Raw genomic sequence first — 7,856 nt, forward strand, 5'->3', positions numbered from 1 at the left:
TCCTTTTATTTCTAATTTAATGATTTTGTGATTAGAGAACATTCTTTGTACGACTTGAATCCTTTGAATGTTTAGAGCCTTGTTTTTGAGCTGGGTGTCTTGGTGAATGTTCCACGTCCCCTGGAAAACCATGTGGGCTCTGCTGTTAGGTGGGGTGTCCTGTGGACACTAGTTGGCTCGGGCCACCTGACACTGCTGCTCAGGTCTCCTCTGTCCTTCCTCATTCCCATTCTATGGCTTCATCAGCTCTAATAGAGAAAGGTTATTGGAATCCGTGACCACAGGTGAGTTTGCCTAGTGAGTTTTACCACGTGCATTTTGAATCTTTATTATTAGGTGCATAAACACTATGTCCTCTTGATGAATTCATTCCTTTATGAAATTATACTTTTTATTCCTGGTAAAATTATTTACTCTGAACCTACATTGTCCAATTTTTTAATCACCAGGCATTTTTTTATTAATGTTTACATGGCATATCATTTCAGTTGATTCTCAAATTTGTACCTTTATAAAGTGGATTTCTTATAGGGAGCATATAGTTGGATCTTAATTTTTTAACCAAATCTGATGATCTCTGTCTTTAAATAAAGGTGCTTAGACCACTTATATCATGATCACCAATACCACTGAGTTTAACCTATCATCTTTCAACTTGTTTCACCTGTTTGTCCCTTCCCTTATCTTTTCTGCTTCATGTTGATTTTAACAGCTGTATAGATTCATCTATCATATGACCTACACGTTTAAGTTGTCTGGCTCAATGGTTTTTGATCCATGCATCACCACAATGGTTTTGTAATACCTTCAACACCCCAAAAGAAACCCACACCTCTTAATTATGATCTCCTCTTCCTCCTCCTCCTCCTCCTCCCAGCTCAAGCAACCACTACTTACTTTCTGCAGATATTTTTATGGATTTGCCTAAACATTACATGTAAGTGGAATAATACAACTGTGACTCTTTGTGACTGGCTCATTGTCGTAGTTTCTAAAAGTTCGTCTGCATCGTAGCATGTATTAGTACTTCCTTCCTTTTTATGGACAGATATGGCCATTGTACGGATACACACATTTCAGTCATTCATCGGTTGATGGCCATTTGGGATTTTCCAATTTAGGGCCTACTCTGAGTAAGACTGCTGTAAACATTTACTTGAGTTGTCACACTTACTGGCACAACACTGTTTGTAGTATGCATTTTTCTTTTGTTATCTATGGAAGATACAGCAACACATCTCCCACTTTTTATATAGCTAATTTGCATCTTCTGTCACTCTTTTTCCTGATCACTGTGCCTGGTGATTCATTAATTTTGTTGAACTTCATGAATAAACGTATTTTAATTTCACTGTCTTCTGTACTGTTTTTCTCTTTTCCATATTAGTGATTCCATTGATTTTCCTGCATTTTCTAGTTGTTTAAGGCAGAAGAATAAGCCTAGTCTCCGTCACATGTAGTAACTGCTTATTGGCTTTAGGTATGGGTGCAGTTGCTACAGTCCCAAGAATGAACAGAGAAGGGATGCCTAGAAAAGCAACTTCTTAGAGGAAGGAGATAAATCAAGATTTAAAAGTGGGTGGCAGGACAGATGTCTCCTTCTGAAATAAAAACAAGAAAGGTAAAAATTGCCATAAGAAAAAAGTAAGGTTAAGCCTAAAGATCAGAGAAGAGAAAGGGATGGCAGGGAGTCTGACAGTCCTCCTTCCCCCCGACTGTCCTAAGGGGCAGATAAGGCAGTCTCAGAAACTGGGACACAGGAAGCTCATCTGTCAAGGCGTCCAAGGGTCCCAAGGGGAGAACCCTGGGCAGTTGCTCTGAGAGCCTTTCCTGTGACGAGACTCTATTTTGATCCCAAATTCCTGCTCTACTTTAAGCAGTTCATCTACTAGCGACCTTTCAAACTCAGATCTTTTAACAGAAAATGAATTTAAGCAAATGTAAGAGATGCTTCCTGGACAAAGGCAGCGCCAGGACACAGGGCCTTAAACGTCAGCCGACACAGTGAGTAAAGCGTAGTCTCCCTGGACAACAGATAAACTCCAGGAAAGTTTAGTGCCAGGGTCCCTGGGAAGGCCTGGGGTGCGTTCCAGGTGTACCTCTTGTTTGTGCACATGACTCCCCTATATTCTGTGGCTAAATGCTGAAGATTTATCAAAGCAAAGCAACACACTGCCAAATAGATATTATTAGAAACATTTTAATTTAAATTCAGACAATAGAAGGGTGTCACAGGAAAAACATTACAGAAACTTGCAACAGCAGAATGCATCTTGGAAATTTATCAACAAATGAAAAGAAGAAAAGGTAATCCTGATTTTACCAAGCAATTTGTTAGTCCTTGATAATTGATCAATTCAGCAAAAAAAATACCCCTTGCTGGTGCTTTTGAACAGACAGTAGATTAACAATTTAATCTACCAAATTGGTATGTACCAAAACCTTCTGAAGTGAGATAGTCCAGTGGCATTTCCCAACATTTGACATAGAACTTGGGGAACTAAAATAATAACAAAACACCTCATACCAAAAAGGTGTGACCTGGATCTCAGCCCACAGACTGCATTTGTGGATCTGACAGGAAATGGGTGATCCTGTCTGGCCATCTCCCGACCCTCAGCACACATTCTCCATCCTGGGATCCCCAGCGTCCTTGCCTTCTGCGTGCACAGGAGCCCTCACCTGAAACACAACGTCCTAGGCCCCGCAGCTCAGGGTAGGGCCTGAGCCCTTTCTGAATGGGAATGGATGGAGCAGCAGGTTTAGCACAGGGATATAAAAATGCTTTGAACTTTGGCAAGTTAAGTGTACAAATTATTTGATTGTCACTTTTATAAGGAACTATCATTCTGCCTCTTGAAAAAATATTCTTATTTTGAGTTCCCTCTCAAGCATCTGGAGGACAAACTCCTATAAAAGAGAGGTAGGTGAAAACCTCTTACCTATAATGATGGCCAATTTACTAATTTCACCTTCTCTATTTAAAAAGTATATAAAATGTCAGTCTATCATTGGCAAATAAGTTGAAGGTATTGCTGGTAATGGAGGTTTGGAAACAACTTTGTTAATTTATTTAAAAAAATCGGGCCTTTCTATATTTAATTCCTTTACAGTATGCTATAAATCAGACCTCTGATAAAGTACCAGAGAATGCAAATTCCCATACTTCCAACTTTAATACCCTTATGAAAGTACTAAAATCAGTGACAAAGGGCTGGAGATGTGGCTCAGTGGGAGAGCACTTGCTAGCTTGTGCAAGGCCCCAAGTTCCATCCCCAGCAACACACACACACACACACACACACACATATACAGAGTTTATAAAATCTATAATGAACCAAGAAGTGAGGGGATTGATAACTTGCAGAGCGAATTTTTTCTAAAATATGGTAAGTAGCTGTATATTCACTTTTTTCTTACAAACTCTAAAAAAATAAGACAATTCAAGGATAAACAGTGCCATAAAATACTATTATAAAAACTCAAGAACTCTCTTTGAATCCTCTTTAAAGATTTCCATTATACCTACAATGATGTTCTAACTGTACCATATTGTTTGATTCCCAAGGTGTTTTAAAAACAGATCCGAGGCTTAGAAATCAAAAGTTAACTCAATTGAAAGTGTTCATAATATTGGGGAAAAAAGGAATTTTAAATGCTTTTGATAATTCACTACATTAGACCTATCTTCATAATTTTAGTTGACATTTTGAGGGGAATAGAAAGGAAGAAATTAGAGAATTTTAAAAATGAATGTGCTGGGTGCCATGGCACACACTTGTAATCCCAACAAGTCGAGAAGCTAAGGCAGGAGGATGGCAAGTTTGAGCCTCTGCAATTTAGTGAGACTGTGGCTCTAAATAAAAAATAAAAATGGCTGGGGACATATCCCAGTGGTAGAGCATCCCTGGATTCAATCCCCAGTAACAACCTCTCCCAAAAAAGAGAGAGGAAAAGAGACTCCAGCTATGCAGTTCCTTATCTGGTTATAGAAAGAATTCTTCATAGATGTATAGGATAAATGATTGATCTAACCAAACTTCTGTGGAGCAAAAGAGACTACCTTGTAAGCCAGGAGGCATCTGAACACTAGATTCATCACAGAAATATTTAATTCCCAAGTAAAGCTGTCATAAACCTGCCTTCTCACTGTTTAGGGTAGGGGCAGGGATAACCCAAATGGGCAGTATGTTCCTGGTCTACTGAGGTCTAGCTGATGAGCTGCAACCTTTCTAACATGATCACGGACTGTTCTGCCACAAAGTCTTCAACCGGCAATTAGTAAAGCACCCACTGTGTGCCCAAAACTAGATTTGTTGCTCTGGAGACACAGATGGGTCCTTCTTCCAAAAGCAATGCATAGGGTTGAAAATATACATTTTGTTTCTTATTTAAACATTAAAAATTCTAATACTATATTGATGTTACCCTAGTCTTTTCTTAAGTCTGTATCCTTTCCAAAAAAAGCAAGTTAATTTGGGCTTTGTTACAGATGCAGATAAATAACATACTCAAACACAATACCCCAACAATGTAGTGATTGGTGGCCACTAAAATTGGTTCTGCCAATCACATTAAACCGCTTGGGGCAAGGCACTAAATAAATGCTAAATTCTAACACATAAGTGAAGAAAGCAGCTTAAAACACCTAGACCCTGTTTGGTTACATTTGTCAAAGCTTAGCTTTCTTAAACTGTCTCATTTTAAAAGATTATAGTTCAGTAATGCTTATATATTCTATTGAACTTCATTTCTAACATATCAAGTACTGCCATGTCATTTTTGGTAACACAATTACTCTTCATGTAAGATGAGATTGACAGAAAGTCTGATCACTGTAGGCAGCAGGGGCCCAACAGCCGACTGCCTGATGACAGACCTGCCCTCTGGGGCAAGCCTAACTCGGGGAAAACCTGGCCATGGTGACGTTCTGTGTCACACCCTTGGGAAGGTTCTGACAGCTTCTCCAAGACCTCATAACAACATCTCTAGGAACTTCCTGACTTCTAGTTGCCATTAACCAGAAGAAAATAAAAATACCTTTATCAAGCATGTGGTCACTCAGGCATGAGGTGCCACATGCCTGCAGAAATATGTACCAAGGGGTCGAAGATAATGTACCTTGTTTCTAGGAATAAATGGCTTTCACACTGAATGAGCTGGTCACTTTGTCCACACTCACTATGACTTAAGCAAACAACTGCACAACATGGATCGTCATAGCCTTTCAACCCTCCATCAACATCCAACCTAAAAAAATGGAAAGGAACATCAGCTCTTGAAGAGACTGCAAGTCTACATAGCTCCAGTGGGAAAATCCTGTGTCTTTTGATACACCCGTACTTAAGGACACGGCTTACTTTCTGGGTTAATATTCTGAGTTTCTCAGGCAATTCTGCTGTAGTAGCTGTGGTGCATATCATCTCAAACTTCATAAAACTGGTAAATCACACAAACCCCATGGTGTTGTTCTGGACTTTGTACAACCTAATACAACTGAATGGTAGCAAAACAATTATATTTGTGAAGGTCACAAAGCAATTTTATATTTACCAATACTTTACAAAAATAACTAACACCCTCCCTTCATCAAACATGTGGTAAGTCAAAATTATCCCCATTTCACAGATAAGAAAGAAAACTTTGAGATAAACTTCATAGAAATAAATTCAGAACAAGAATATGGATTCCTTGTCCTTAACTCCCAGTCCTTGAGAGTCCTCTCTCCTCCTCTCCACTTAATTCAGCCCATGTAAGATTTCTTTACTAATCAACTATTCTTTTGCTCTTGGAGTAAGTAGGACTAGCAAGGAACACTACAATTCAGCCTGAGGCAGTTGAAGAGACGAATGGAGCCTCCACACGTCTCCTTCCACCTTCAGGCTGCCTTCAGTGCCCTAACACGGGGCTTTGCTCTCGGGGTGGCAGAGCGCATCCACTCAGAAACAGACCCAGCCACGGAGGCAGCATGAAATCCCTCCAACCTCTCCTTTGTTTCTGAAGTTCAGAAGCGAGATCCAGGAGAGTAGTTGCTAAATCTAAATTATGATGATCTTCTGGCGTCCTAGTTCCAGACCTTGGTATATCCCACTTGATTCAATATTAAATTAACAGGCTCACAACTTCTGTGCAAACCAGTACAAATAGCTAAGTGACATCTGAATTGATGAGCATCTCCAAAAACTAAGACACAAGGTAGGTATGTCTGTGATCTCTAAATGTGTAGCTTCTAAGAACACATTACTTTTCAGTGTGACAGTACAAATCAAATTCCATAGGTTCTAAGACAACACAATAGTCCACCTTAAAGAAGAGCTTGTTCATAGGGAACAAGAACAAGAGCTTGTTCATAGGGAAACTGCTACTTCTTAAATTTTTGTGAGAAAATAGGAAAAAAAAAAAAAAAAGAACATTTAAAGAATCTGTTGACAGGATCTGACAGATATCCCCTAGGCTAATGTTATATCAATAAAAGCTGTATAATAAGCAACAATCATTTTAAACACAAAACACTTTCACATAAAATACATTGTCAAAATTAAAACTAAGTCCCACTTTTCTTGCAAAATTGCCTTTAGGATACTAGTTGACATAGTAAAGATTCAAGAATACTGAATAAATGAACATTGCATAATGTGCACTCATGACTTTTAAACCTTACTTTTTAATTCTTAAATATCTCTTTCAGTAGTAAAAAAGATTTTCTGAGCAGGGTACAGTGACACATACCTGTAATCCCAGCTGCTTGAGAGACTGAGGCAAGAGGCTCACAAGTTTGAGGCCAGCAGCAGCCATTCAGTGAAACCCTGTCTTGAAATAAAATTAAGAGCTAGGGATGTAGCTCAGTGGTAGAGTGCTTGCCTAGTATGTGCAAGGTCCTAGGATTTTCAATCCTCAGAATTCATTTAGAATGCTAAATCAAAAAATATGTAACTAAATAAGTAAATGGAAACTGTTAAAAGTTTGAATCCTATTGATATTTTACGAGTCAGATTATCTTTTTTGATAATTAAAATAGCATTACTGAACATGATGATAAAATACATGAACTAAACATTTGCTAAAAATTTCAAGTTATAAAATTCAGCAATTTTCCTGATTTTGCCCTGATAAGAGAGTAAATTATACTATTTTGGAGTATTTTTAATCAGATTTATCTACTTTATTATCTTTTCAATTAACAATATTTGTTTGGACAACAAATCAGAAAATATTTTCTATGGTGGCTTTAAGCCATACTTTTTAGACCTAAAATGTTATCCAGGGCCATTTTAAGCAACAAATGCCACCAAAGTATGAACAGCAAGAATTCTCATTGAGAATACAGTGACCTCCTCAGGTGGCACAGTTCTTGTTCATGTAACTGCAACACCATTGAACCAGGAATTAAAGCACAAAAACAAAGTGAAGAAGGGACTAGAAAGGATATGCATTATTACTAAACCATATGCTATTTGTGTGTCAGTTCTCACACAAATATTTTTCTGTGTTTTTAAAATCACTTCTCAAGGGTAGATGTTTTCATCCAAGGACCAATTTTATTATCTACTTTTGTTATCTTTTATAATGAAATGCTCATTTTCAAGTTGCTTACTGGAGTTGTTACCAGCAAACAGTGCCATATGCCTGCAGTTCAAGATATGAGTATCAGCATAATACTTTAAGTTATAAATTATAAATGAATAAAACAAACAGTTTCATTATTTTACATACTGCAATAAATACATGGGAATGAATACAAGTTATTTTTCATAAAACACAACTGCTGTATCAATTTAAATTTCCAAACTATGAGGACACTAAATACTTAAAACACAAGGTAATTCCCTCTGTTACAGAATACCAGTCAGGTGAAA

The sequence above is a fragment of the Sciurus vulgaris genome, assembly GCF_902686455.1.
Source record: "Sciurus vulgaris genome assembly, chromosome: 14".
NCBI lineage: Eukaryota > Metazoa > Chordata > Mammalia > Rodentia > Sciuridae > Sciurus > Sciurus vulgaris.